At 40.0% G+C, this 14889-nt stretch overlaps 1 pseudogene; it reads left to right on the forward strand.

The window, feature by feature from the left end:
* Window positions 1–9805, forward strand: part of LOC101084991 — a 74646-nt pseudogene extending 64841 nt beyond the window's left edge.
* The last annotated feature ends 5084 nt before the right edge of the window (window positions 9806–14889 follow it).

Genomic DNA, 14889 nt, shown 5'->3' on the forward strand with positions numbered 1-14889 from the left:
CATATCCTTCTCAAGATTTTTTTTTCTATATTTACTATTGTAATCATCATAGAAATATTCATTTATAGTTACGATGCTTCCCTTACGTGACCAATTCTGGCCACTTCCCTAGCCACTAATCCGCTAAGACGGGATTGAAACTAACTGGGACTTTATTCCATGGTTGGACAGAAGACCCAGCCTTTGCCACAGAGCACACGAGTCTCTCTGCAAAGTACAGAAGAATTTGCTATCATGTTTCCTCATCAGTTCTTAGAATATCTTCTGCAGTTATACTATACTATACTGTACTATATATACATACACTATATATAATATATTTTATAATACATTTTATATATAATATGTATTATAATACATATATATTTTTTATAGAAAAATGGGATCAAACTCTATATATTTCCTATGACTTGCTTTTTCCACTAAACAGTATATCATGGACACTCTTTCCAACTGTAGCGTTATATCGCATGATACAGAGATATCCTAATTTATTTAACAATTCCCATTATGATGGACTTTTAGTCCAAAGCTTTTAGGATAGCTTTCTAAAAATGGAATTACTGAGGTATAAATATTTCAAATTTGGGGCGCCTGGGTGGCGCAGTCGGTTAAGCGTCCGACTTCAGCCAGGTCACGATCTCGCGGTCCGTGAGTTCGAGCCCCGCGTCAGGCTCTGGGCTGATGGCTCGGAGCCTGGAGCCTGTTTCCGATTCTGTGTCTCCCTCTCTCTCTGCCCCTCCCCCGTTCATGCTCTGTCTCTCTCTGTCCCAAAAATAAATAAACGTTGAAAAAAAAAATTAAAAAAAAAATATTTCAAATTTGTGTAGGTAGAACCAAACTGCCCTCCAAAAGCACAGCTCTTGCTGTTTCCCCCAATAGACTATAACAAGGCTCCGCCTACACACCTTTATCAACAGGGACTGTCATTATCTCTTGATGTTCTGCCAATCCGGTCAGTGAACACAGAATCTTATTGAAACTTCCTTAAAATTTTTTTTTTCAACGTTTATTTATTTTTGGGACAGAGAGAGACAGAGCATGAACGGGGGAGGGGCAGAGAGAGAGGGAGACACAGAATCGGAAACAGGCTCCAGGCTCTGAGCCATCAGCCCAGAGCCTGACGCGGGGCTTGAACTCACAGACCGCGAGATCGTGACCTGGCTGAAGTCGGACACTTAACCGACTGCGCCACCCAGGCGCCCGGAAACTTCCTTAATTACAACATAAAGAGTTGGAATCCATGACCTCTAAGGACACTTGGGTTTTAAAATGCTACATGTGGAAAACATAATTGCTTTGCCTCAAGACATACATGTGAGGCTTCATAATGGATTTTTCTGGGCCCATCTGCAAAACTATAATACACAATCCTGAGAGTTTCTGCTCAGAATTCCAGAGGAGGTGGAATTCCAGTAAGAGTTAGGGGACCCATCATCAATTTCACCTGAAGGGAAGGAAGACCGATGTTGCTCTTTTCAGCAATTTTTTTTTTTAAATTTTTTTTTTCAACATTTATTTATTTTTGGGACAGAGAGAGACACAGCATGAACGGGGGAGGGGCAGAGAGAGAGGGAGACACAGATACAGAAACAGGCTCCAGGCTCTGAGCCATCAGCCCAGAGCCCGACGCGGGGCTCGAACTCACGGACCGCGAGATCGTGACCTGGCTGAAGTCGGACGCTTAACCGACTGCGCCACCCAGGCGCCCCTCTTTTCAGCAATTTTAACTGAAAGGGAAAAAACCATAGTAACACACACACACGCACGCACACACACACACACACACACACACACAGCACAAAAGGCTAAAAATATATAAACCTTTCTTCAGTATTGCATGTAACAAAGGAAGGACGAAAGCTCCGTATTTAAAATATAGCATTTGGCAGGGACTCTCACTATTGATAATAACTCTACTGACGAAACAATCTTGGTTAATTTCTTCTTTCTGACTAAATCTATCTAAATATGTAGACACTATGGTAATTCTAACACAACTTTCAGTTAGCCCAAGGCGGGGCGGGGGCGGCAGGGGTGGGGGTGCAGATTATGACAGAACAGTGGAAAATCTACCAGGGGAAGGTTAGTTTGATTGAGGTGACCTTTTGGCTTTAGCAATCCAGTTGTTCCATTAAGAGTTATAGTGTCTTTTCCGTAGCAATTTGGAAACCGTGTCTTAGATTTAAGACCCTAGTGAGTTGCCCCCAAGCTCCAAATGTAGGGAAAGGATAATGTCTTAATTACCATTAGTTTTTTGTTTGTTTGTTTGTTTGTTTGCTGATTTCCTTTCTGGTAGCTCTTTTTATTTGATAAAATCCTTGTACAGTTTGAAATCTTTCAGCTTTTAAAAGTCCCATCAGTTGTACTCCAAGAACGGAGGAAATGATTTCTGAATGGTACTTGTAGGGACATTTATTAAAATGTTAACATAACCCCAGGACTGAACTATTGCTGTCACCTCCTGCTGGGCTCCGTAGCCAGCCTTCACCCCTTTGACCTGACCTCCTTTGGGGGCCAGAGTCCCCAACTGACCTCAGTCTCTGGATCCCACCTCCTATCTTGCCTTTTCCTTCTAGCATGCCCCACGTTTCACTTAGACTGGCAGTTCCCCAAACACCCCGCTTCACTTCGTACCTGTGTTTTTTTCACGGGCGGCCCCTGCCCGGAATGACTGGTCCCCCAGCTGTCATCCCCTTGTTTGTTTCTATTTGACCTTTCAAGCCACAGCTCAATTGTCACCTTCTCTGAGAAAAGGAACGCCCCAGGGAAAGCTGACCCCTTGTGCCCTCAGTCCCTGGTCTCGTGCCTGTTAAGCAGAATGGCAGAGGTTTTTTTAAAAGGCTGCCTTCTGTACAAGACCCTGCTAATGCTTCCTTCTGGCTAAATACAGGCCCTGTGAATCGGTCATCTTCCCAGCATTTATCAAAGTATGGGACATACTGTAGAGATGTATTGATGTTAATTGAATTGACTTGACTCGAATGACATAGTGACGAATCTGATCTTACTTGGGAACTCATTTTATTGGTGATCTTGGCATAAGTTCCAACAAAGCATTGTCAAATAAGCTATGCTTGCAAATTAGGCAAACTACTAATGATTCACGTCTCTGGCACAGTGATCTCAAGGTCTTTATTATTGGAAGGAGGTATGAGAAAGAGTTATTTCTGTTATTTTCACAGTCTTCTTTGTGCTTCCTGTACAATAGCCATGGCTCCCTAAAGATTCTGAGATCTTCTGAAAGGTTTGAAAGCACATTCAGTAAAAAACAGACTAACAACATGTGCGAAGTACAATAGGACTCACTTTGCTAGAGTTCATTCAATTAATTTTTTAAAGGTACACGGTCGTCTTTCTGACCATAATGGAGCTTTTCGTTTGGAGCTTTTCGTGGAATACATTTCCCCTTTCCCTTTTGGACAATGCAAAATAGTAACTGCCTTATATATAAATGTGTCACCCTTTAATCTAAGACCTTAAAATTCTTCAATGTCTACAGTCACACTTGTAGCTTAAAATTGTTATGATTACATTGACTTTTACAGAAGATCCTCTGAGATGCATACTGAAAAATTTCCCAGTATCTTTATAAGTATATTAAACAGAGTGAATTCATTTCATTACTCCTTCTGTTATAGAAACCTGACTCCTCGAACTGAATGTCTTCTTCAAAGTACGTTCTTTGTTCTTAGGCTAAAGAAGAGCTTTATGTGACCCTGAATGTGCATTGGTGTTTAAATAGTTATTAATATATTATCTCTAATAAGCTATGCAGAGTTATTTATGGAGAAAAAATGGTAACTATATTTGTTAAGGTTTAAATATCAGAGGGTGTGGGGCGCCTGGGTGGCTCAGTCGGTTAAGCGTCCGACTTCGGCTCAGGTCACGATCTCGCGGTGTGTGAGTTCGAGCCCCGCATCGGGCTCTGTGCTGACTGCTCAGAGCCTGGAGCCTGTTTCAGATTCTGTGTCTCCCTCTCTCTCTGACCCTCCCCCGTTCATGCTCTGTCTCTCTCTGTCTCAAAAATAAATAAATGTTAAAAAAAAATTTAAATATCAGAGGGTGATTTAAAATGGAAAATATCATGTAAAAATGATTAGTATGCATAGATAAATTAGAAAAAGATCTTTGATTATTTTTTTTAAACTATCAAAGGACAGTTTTTAAAAGTTTATATTAAAAAATCTATACTTGTATTATCTGAATTTACATTTAATTATATATAACTGCACTTTCAAAAATCCACCATCCCACACAATAAAGTGATTACAGTCTGTTTACAGCTGTGGAATGTTGGGTTGTTAACAGGCATCCAGAAATGGAATTAGGAAGTCAATGCGTATGAACATGTTTTGAGTTCCTGATGCATATTTCCTATTACTTCTGAAAGGGTGACGCCGCTTTATAGTATCATTGGGTAATGCATGAAAATATGAATTAAAATCTGCCTTTTCCAGGAATAAACAACGTTACTTTTTAAAAATTTTGCTAATTTAGTAGGTATGAGGTGCATTATTCTAATCCATTTTTTTGCTTTCTAACAAAGTTGAGTATTTTCCCATAAATTTAATGGTTGGATTTTATATGTGTGAATCAGTTGGCTATATTTTTTGGCTGTTTATCTATTAAAACTTTAGTGTTTCATTCATTATTATGAGATATGTGTTGTGTACATACATTATCCTTTTATCTTCTATATTTGTTCTTTTTCACTCTGTTGCTTGTCTTTTAAGTTTGTTTATGCATTATTTAAAAAAGTATCAGGGGCACCTGGGTGGCTCTGTTGGTTATGTGCCTGACTCTTGATTTCAGCTCAGGTCATGATCTCACAGTCCATGAGCTTGAGCCCCACGTCGGGCTCCACACTGACAGTGTGGAGCCTGCTTGGGATTCTCTCTCTCTCTCTCTCTCTCTCTCTCTCTCTCTGTCCCTCTATTGATCTCTCTCCCTCCCAAAATAAATAAACTTAAAAAATAAATAAATAAACAAATAAGCATCAGATACTTGAATGTGTAGTATAGATGTCATTATATCTGATGATCTTTTTCTCAATAATTGTTTTCTGAGGCATCTGGACATTCTCTCTCACATCATTCCCCAAGTTAGTAAATATGCAATTTCATTTTTTTGATTTCTTCCACTATTTATGTTTTTACGTAGTTTTTTTTTTTTCAGCATTCTGATTATGATAAGACTTGGTGTCATTTTCTCCGTTTCTTGTGTGTTTTTAAGCTTCCCGAGTCTATGGATTTATCATTTTTTCATCAAATTTGGAAAATGTCCAGCCATGATCTCTTCAAATACCTTTTTTTCTGTCTGCCCCTGCCTTTGAGGATTCCAGTTACAAATGCATTCATCCACTTAAAGTTGTCTCATAGTTTACTAACGTTTTGTTCATTAAAAAAAAAAATTCTCTTCCCTATGGGTTTTTTATTTTTATTTTATTTTATTATTTTTTTTATTTATTTTTTTTACTGAGGTGAGTAATTTGGGTGGAGTAAAATATTTATTTATTTATTTATTTATTTATTATTTTATTTTATTTTAAAAACCCTATGGGTTTTTTATTTTTATTTTTATTATTTCTATTGCTATGCTTTCAAGTTCATTAATCTTTTCTTCTGTGACATCTCTTTTACCATTACTCCCATGCAGTGTATTTTTTATCTTACACATCACAGTTTTCTTCTCTAGTAGCTCAGTATGGGTCTTCTTAAAAACACCCTGTGTCTCTATTAACTTTTCGAACACGTGGAATATAGTTAACACCAATTATTTACTGTCTTTTGCCCGCTAATTCCAATGTCTGTGTTAGTTCTGGGTCTGTTTCAATTGATATTTCTTCATTATGTGCTGTATTTTCTTCTTTTTTGTGTGTGCCTCATGATTTTTTTTTTTTGTATTGAATAAGAGATATTGCGAAATTTACCTTGCTGGGTGCTGGATATTTTTGTGTTCCTTTAGACGTTCTTGAGTTTTGCTCCGGAATATAGCTTGATCACTTGGAAACAGTTCTATCTTCCACGACTTGATGTCGAGGTATATTAGGTGGCACTGAAACAGGGCTTATGTATAGTCAATTGCTTCAATTACCCCACTTCTGAGGCAAGACCCTTCTATGAACCTACCCAGTCATGAGGCCTTCATGTCACTGGTAGGGCTCTATTCCTGGCCCTGTGTGAACATGGGCACTGTTCCCTCTATTCCCTGCAGATGGTTCTTTCTTCAGCTTCAGCAAGCCCTGACCAGTGCTCAAGGGGGACCCTCTCCAGATCTCCACCGCTCACTGTCTTCAAGGGTTTCTCGTCTTCAGTATTCTGCCCTGCAAACTTTAGCTACCTTGTTCTCTCTGGACTCTTAGCTCCATATCTTCAACTCAGAGAATCCACTCTTCCCTGCCTGGGTTTCCTCTCCTTGGGCTGTGGCCAGGAGACTCTCCCAAGGCAATCATGGGACTCCCCTCTTTTATTTCCTGTCTCTCTGGGATCGCTGATAACTTAGTTGTCAGATGTACGTTGTCTTAAAGACTGTTACTTCATATATTTTGTCCATATTTTGGTTGTTTCCAGTGAGAGTGTTAATATGGTCCTTGATTATTCCATTCTGTTCCAAACTATAATTTCTTTCAGTATTTTGGAATCTATTCTTGTGTATGGATTGAGAGGAATTTCTATTTCAATATTTTTTTACTCCACCCAAATTACTCACCTCAACAACAGTTATTGAATATTTTCTTCCCTGATTTTCTTTTATTTTAAATAATCTCGACACCCGACATGGGGCTCAAACTCATGACCCTAAGTTCAAGAGTCACATGCTCTACTGACTAAGCCAGCCAACCTCCCCATTCCCTGGTTGTTTTTGAAACTTACTTTGTACTATATTAAATACTCACATATATTTGGGGTCTATTTCTGGATTAGCTCTTTGGTACTGGAGATCTATTAATCTTTGTCCCAAAGCTGTATCTTTTACCTGAAGTTGCTTTCTCATATATTTTTATTTAGTTTATTTTTTTAATTTCTTTTAGTTTATTTATTTTGAGAGAGAGAGTGAGCATGAGAGGGGAACGGGCAGAGAGAGTGAGAATCCCAAGCAGGCTCTGCACTGTTAGCACAGAGCCCAACGCGGGTCTGGATCTCATGGACTGTGAGATTGTGACCTGAGCCAAAATCAAGAGTCGAGTTGCTTAACCGACTGGGCCACCCAGGTGCCCTGTTTCTCATATATTTTTAATACCTAATAATGTTAATCTACCCTATTACATTTTTCCATGAAATTTCCCTCTGAAAATTTTAAAAATGTATTCTATTATACTTATCCTTTTCTACCCATTTAGGAAACATTTTGTCAAATTTTAAAAACCATTCTGGGATTTTTCTCAAGACTGAATTAAATATGTAAGTTAACTTGAAGATGACACATAGACATTTTATATAATATTTGTCTTCCTTTCCAGGAGCATAATATACTATCAATCTTCACTCATTCTAATCTTTTGATTTAATTTTCCGTAAGTTTGTACTGTTTCTTTTTTTTTTTTTAACATTTTTTTATTTATTTTTGGGACAGAGAGAGACAGAGCATGAACAGGGGAGGGGCAGAGAGAGAGGGAGACACAGAATCGGAAACAGGCTCCAGGCTCCGAGCCATCAGCCCAGAGCCTGACGCGGGGCTCGAACTCACAGACCGCGAGATCGTGACCTGGCTGAAGTCGGACGCTTAACCGACTGCGCCACCCAGGCGCCCCGTTTGTACTGTTTCTTCACAAAGCTCTTGTGTATTTTTCTCTCAAGCACTTTGTGTGTGTGTTTTGCTTTTGGAAATTGGCCCCTATTTGTAGGGTTGGTTTCCTATAATTACAGATAAAATGCTACGGACATCACGTGTGTGTGTGTGCGTGTGTGTGTGTGTGTGTGTGTGTGTGTGTGTGTCTATGCTTGCACCCATACTGTTTCTTACATTCCATACAATATCCAGCTGTTTCGAGAGCTAAATGCTTGGCTTGCCCAGGTGCATATATAATCATGTTACTGGGAAATAATGGCATTTTCATTTCTTTATTTGCAATACTTAAATAACCCACATTAAACTAAACTGGTTTAATGGGTCTCGAAACTAGTTACAGCATGGAGTTATCCCACTAAAAATATTATTCTGGCTCCTAGTTAGCACTAAAAATAAACTAAAATCCTCAGAGAAGTCTTTTTTAAGATTACCAAAGGGAGGCTCTCTGCTCCTCCCCACTGGACAGACAGTCTCCTCTTCTGGTGCTTTGCCAGCCACATCCCTGAGACACAACGGGGAAGCTCAGAGTAAACGGATTTGGCCATATCAGGCACCCGGTCATCAGGGCTGCTTTTAACTCTGGCAAAGTGAATACTGTTGCCATCAATGACCCCTTCATTGACTTCAAGTACGTGGCCTGCATGTTCCAGTATTATTCCACCCAGGGCAAATTCAACGGCGCAGTCAAGGCTGAAAACAAAACACCGGTCATCCATGGAAAACCCGTTTTCACCTTCCAGGAGTGAGATCCTGCCAACATCAAATGGGGTAATGCTGGTGCTGAGTATGTCGTCGAGTCCACTGGGGTCTTCACTATCATGTAGAAGGTTGGGCCTCACTTGCAGATGGGCCTCACTTGAAGGTTATCATCCCTGCCCCTTCTACTGGTGCCCCCCACATTTGTGAGGGGTGTGAGCCATGAGAAGTATGGCAACTCCCTCAAGATTGTCAGCAATGTCTCCTGTACCACCAACTGCTTGGCCCCTCTGGCCAAAGTCAACCATGACAACTGTGGCATCATGGGGGTCTCGTGGCCACGGTCCATGCCATCACTGCCACACAGAAAACTGTGGACGACCACTCTGGGAAACTGTGGCATGATGGCCGTGGGCTCACCCAGAACATCGTCCTTGTTTCTACTGGCACCAAGGCTGTTTCTCCTGGCACTCAGGCTCAACCCTGAGCTGAAAGGGAAGCTCACTGTCATGGCCTTCTGTGTCCCCACCCCTCCCACGTGTCACTGGTTCATCTGACCTGATGCCTGGAGAAAGCCGCCGTATACAATGATATCAAGAAGGTGGTGAAGTGGGCACCAGAGGATACCTTCAAGGGCATCCTGAGCTACACTGAGGACCAGGTTGCCTTCTGCAACTTCAACAGTAACACTCATTCTTCCACTGTTGACACTTGGGCTGGTATTGCTCTCAATGACCACTTTGTCAAGCTCATTTCCTGGTACGACAATGAATTTGGCTATAGCAACCAGGTGGTGGACCATATGGTCCACATGGCCTCCAAGGAGTAAGAGCCCCCTGGACCATCAGCCTCAGTGAGAGCAAGAGGAAGAGAGAAGTCCTCAGCTGCTGGAGATTCCTTGTCCCAACATATCCCCCAACACACTGAGAATCTCCTGGCCTCTACACAGTTTCCATCCCAGACCCCCTGAAGAAAGGGAGGGCCTTGGGGAGCCCTCAATGAAGTGTACTGTACCATGTAATCATCCATAAAGTGTACTGTTCCAAGCCCCCCACAAAAGAATACCAAAGAGAGAATACAAATGTAACAATAATAAAACTTAAAAAGATTGTTTATCTCTGTTCACTTCCTATCTAATATCATCTTACACAAGGAGCTGCTCTTCATCTCCAAACTCCTCTCTCTACCCCAAGTTTTTCAAATCCAGCCCACCGAGAGCTGCATCCTTCCCTTCCTCACCAACCACCTAAACTTTCCTGGGTTTTCTAATAACTCTTGTCATTATGTTTCTATTAATTTCCCCTTGCTGGCTTTCCCAGTCGTCTACGTCACCGTGACCCTACTCAACACAAAAATCTCCCCAGCAGCAAATATTCAATTGAAATGAACTTAGAATGAAGTGAGGTTGGGGAAAAAGGGATTCAGGACATCTGCACCTACAATTAAGTGTATTTATTGAACGAATGACTGAATAATGCTCATTAGCTAAGAAAATGTAAATATTTTCAAATCCTGTGGTTCTCTAAATGCTTAAAAACATTATTTTTATTGCATTTTATAATACATGGAAAATTCTAGAAACCAGTTTCTGTAAAATTGTACACAATTTTTAAACTTAAAAAGTTTGAAAGCGGCTATTCCACGCGTTGCTTGGGGATACTGACTAATGGCCTCCCGGGATCAGGAAAATGCTTTAGCGCCATCTGCTGGCTCCTGGAGATATACCAGGCACTTACTCCAATGGATTGACTATTTTTTTCCCAACTCTTAGCTCCCTACCACTACATTTCAAAATAACCAGAAAAATAATTGTAACCTCTGGGGACAGCACCACAAGTGCTCAAGTTCATAATAATTTAAATGGCTTTGACTGGGACGTAATGGGAAGAACCAATACTTAACTTCTCAGTCCATTTACCAAGTCACGTGTTTGTTGCCTAAAGTGTAGATTTCCCAGGCCGAATTTACATTGCTCATTTTATACATCTTGTTTCATCTTTCATCAATAGATATATTGTCAAGTATCCCATCAATTGTGACATATGATGCAAATAATGTGCAAATGAAAAAATTTTGAAGTTTCTGAATAGTTTACTTTTGTTATAGTTAGAATATCTCTCAGTCATTCCTGTCACCATACTACTTTCATTCACTTACATTCTGATACACGTTTCTTGAATAAGAAAGAGATACAGACAGAAACAGCTTATACACATTTACATTCGTTCACTCATTTGTTCAGCCAAGAAATATTTATTGTCAACCATGCCCCAGGCACGTTACTTCCCAGCACAGATCCGTTAGTAAGCATGAGAAAGCCTTGTCTTCAATACCACCCTTGGGCCAGAGTAAGGCCTGAATTCATATCATGAATACATTGAAAAATTTGTTTAAAAATGTGGGAGCCTGTCCCTCAAAGTCTGCCTTTTAGCACTGCTGCAGCATAACTTGAACATCCAGTCTCTGATTTGTGTGTTCAGGCATCAGGGAAACAGGTCTCTTGTCCTGTGTCCTCAAATAAAAGCAAACCCTGTTTGAATGCTCTGAAGGCTTATGAGTTGTACTGGCCTTGGACACTGTGTCAGAGCACAAGATTTGTACGTAAAAGGGCTTTAGGTGAAAGACAAATTGGTTAACTTGTCACGTTCTTGCTTTCAGACTGCATGAACACAACAGATTTCTGCATGATGTATTGTTATTCCCAAGCAGTTCCAAACACGTACTTTCTCATTTCCTTTTGTTTTCCAATTTATGGGTTTGGATGTACTCATGAATTAGCAAAGTATTCCCAACAATTGGACATGGTAGCTGAAGATTGTTTCCAATATTAAATAATTCATGTGACTCTTAACTTGAAAATAGATATAGATGTAACATGAATGAATGGTGATACTGATTCCTTACATTGGCAACTCGATGGACATTGAATGACAAACTTGTGAATAATTTATTTTTTGTGAAAATATTTAATAGGGTAGTAACATTTACCAAAAAATAAAAAAGTTCCACTTCAATTTTATTTGAAAGTTTGTCATCAATTATAATCTATTTTGCCTTCCTAAAAGAAAGACAACTGTTGAAAACCAGTGAAAAATAAAACGTATTGACTTTTTAGTTAATTTCCATTTAAAAAAAATTTTTTTTTTCAACGTTTATTTATTTTGGGGACAGAGAGAGACAGAGCATGAACGGGGGAGAGGCAGAGGGAGAGGGAGACACAGAATCGGAAACAGGCTCCAGGCTCTGAGCCGTCAGCCCAGAGCCTGACGCGGGGCTCGAACTCCCGACCGCGAGATCGTGACCTGGCTGAAGTCGGACGCCCAACTGACTGCGCCACCCAGGCGCCCCAGTTAATTTCCATTTTTACGAAAATATATTCAAGTTTTGTATACCTTGAATATAATTAAATTTTTTAAAATCTTTTTTACCATTTTTGTCAGTGGAATGCCATTGATGAAAATCTGGCTTAAATAACATAACCGGTAATCTTGCTGAAATGAAAGCAGAATTTTTATGGGATAAATACATAGGAAATGTATTAGCTTTATATGTCTTTATTTCTCATCCAAAATCATCAGTCAATCAACATTATACCCAGACAGGTGCAATAAGTAAGTACTGTCATCTTTTATATTTTGCTGTCTTTCGTTCATATAAAAACGTTTTTATTTTATCATAAATGTTTACTTGTCAAAGTTGGAGGTTATCCCTCCAACTTAACGGGAGAGGAAGAGGAGTTAACGGTGTGTTAGGTTGACTTATAACTATTTAGACTGATAGTAGGTCAGTGTCTATTTGTACACTTGCCCAGCCCCCCTGCCTACTGATAGTAGGTCAGTGTCTATTCGTACACTTGCCCAGCCCCCCTGCCTACTGATAGTAGGTCAGTGTCTATTCGTACACTTGCCCAGCCCCCCTGATCTTAGGGGCAGGCTTCATGCCAGCCTATATGAAGACAGTATTCAGGTGAGAAGACACAAGAAATAAGTAAGCGAACAGATGAGATCGATCAGGTAGTCGTAAGCGCTGTGCAGAAAATAGAAGCTTGGTGTATTTGATGGACAGAAAGAAGCTCTTTCTGTGACTGGAATGGAGTAAATGTCAAGGTCAGTCCTGTCTGGGATGATCTCCGTATTGTCAAGAATTTGCAGTCAGGTCTCAGCTTAAATGTTCCCTCCTCAGAGATTTCTTCTCCAACCACTCAAACTAACGATGTCTTTTCTCTGTCACCCCTATCGTATGGCTTTGTAGCAGGATCATTAGAGTCCTTCTCACATTCCTTGATGCTTTTCTGGTTTATCTTTTTGCTTACAGTTTGTCTGTCTCTTCCTGGTGGTATGTGGGGTCCATAAGAGTAGAAAGGCCAGCTGTCTTATTTACCACTATATGCCTAGCCTGGCTTAAAGGACACATGGAATGAATCAAAGTATCATTACTATGTATTAAAAGGGGTGGGGTGAAGGAGGGAGACTATCTTTAAAAAAAACAACTCTGGGGCGCCTGGGTGGCGCAGTCGGTTAAGCATCCGACTTCAGCCAGGTCACGATCTCGCGGTCCATGAGTTCGAGCCCCGTGTCGGGCTCTGGGCTGATGGCTCAGAGCCTGGAGCCTGTTTCCGATTCTGTGTCTCCCTCTCTCTCTGCCCCTCCCCCGTTCATGCTCTGTCTCTCTCTGTCCCAAAAATAAATAAATGTTGAAAAAAAAAATTAAAAAAACAACTCGTGGAGCACCTGGGTGGCATTTAATCCAATTGAGCACTGAAGTCCCCTTTGACAGTTCAGTTTGCAGTGGTCAAAAGCTCTAGGGGTGCCTGGGTGGCTCAGTGGGTTAAGTGTCTAACTTCAGCTCAGGTCATGATCTCATGGTTCGTGGGTTCGAGCCCCGCGTCGGGCTCGGTGCTGACAGCTCAGAGCCTGGATCCTGCTTCGGATTCTGTCTGTCTGTCTGTCTCTCTCTCTCTGCCCTTCCCTGCTCACACTCTCTCTCTCAAAAAGAAATAAACATTAAAAATTTTTAAGAAAAAAAGAAAAAAAACAACTCATTTATTCAGATCACTCTTAGAATTGTGGGGGTGGAAATAGAGTCCTTGCCCTGAATAGTGATTGAAATGAGGAACAAAATTCATTGCTCTGTCATAATGACATCCCTCATCAGATGAAAGAACATATGGTTAAAATTCCATCTCTGAAAGCCATGTTTATCCTTGCATCAAGAAATACGTATCAATCATAGCTAAAATTATGGATTTAATGAATGTAAAAGAGCAAAAGCCATGAAAAGAATTTTTAGGTAGAAGCAATGGAGAACAACACACGCCGTACAACTGATATTTTAAATTCAAATAACAACTGCAAAAGTAAGTTTGCTCTGTTCCTCAAATGAGTAATCAAACTGGGAGATGGGCATATAGTCACAAAATCCAAGGAAGAGATCATCAGAAAACAATCAGGAATATATCCAGAGAATTCTTCTAAAATGGAGAAAAATATCTAATTCAAAATCACAGTATATTTTAAAGTAAATGCTTTTTAAAAAAATATATATGTATATATACATGTTGTGTATATATATCATACATATATGTATTTCATATATATATATATATATATATGAAACTTTGACTTGTTTTCTTACTTTCCTAGTTTACGTCCAAAGTAAAATTCAACATGGCACCATATACCATTGGAACTGACATAAAAAGGCATAAAAGATTTCAACATGGAGCAAGCCAGCCGAGCTAAGCCTAGCTCTTTTAGGCAGGGTCGAGAGGCCAGAAAGGAGGAAGACTTTAGGCACGTCCTCACAGGAGGAACCATGAACTTTTTGCCAGCTACAAGCCTTCAGCCTGGACTTCACTCCCTCATCACCATGACACCTGGATCTTTCCAATTAAGGAGGCAATTCAATTTGACAAGTTTCAATCCCTCATTTATCTATTAATCCAACCAACCCCAGTTAACCTACTTTTAATCCCTATTTTGCATAGAGGACCTAAATGAAAACTGTACTCGTGACCTTTCACCTTTATATCTCTGCCCCCTCTTTGTCTTCTTCAGAGGGCAATTCAGGTTTCTATCTGACTCTGTCTTCCGAATTGCAATTCTCATTGCCCAAATAAATGTCAAGTTGCTTGAATTCTCAGTGAATTCTTTCTTGGTAGATGAAGAGTTGAACCAAATACCTGTAGCACTTTTTCTTTTTAACATTTTCATTTTGATAAAGCTTTAAAAAAATACTCAGAATTTTTTTTTAAAGTGGAAAAGCAAATATGCTTTGTGGATACACTGGTACTGGTTTTCATTTTTTTACTACTTTAACTTCTCCCTAAGTTGATTGCTCTTGTTAAGCAAAATTCTCTTGACACATTAGAACAAAAAAAATTCCTTTGAGAGGTCTGCTTGG

The sequence above is a fragment of the Felis catus genome, chromosome D2 (assembly GCF_018350175.1).
Source record: "Felis catus isolate Fca126 chromosome D2, F.catus_Fca126_mat1.0, whole genome shotgun sequence".
NCBI classification, from domain to species: domain Eukaryota; kingdom Metazoa; phylum Chordata; class Mammalia; order Carnivora; family Felidae; genus Felis; species Felis catus.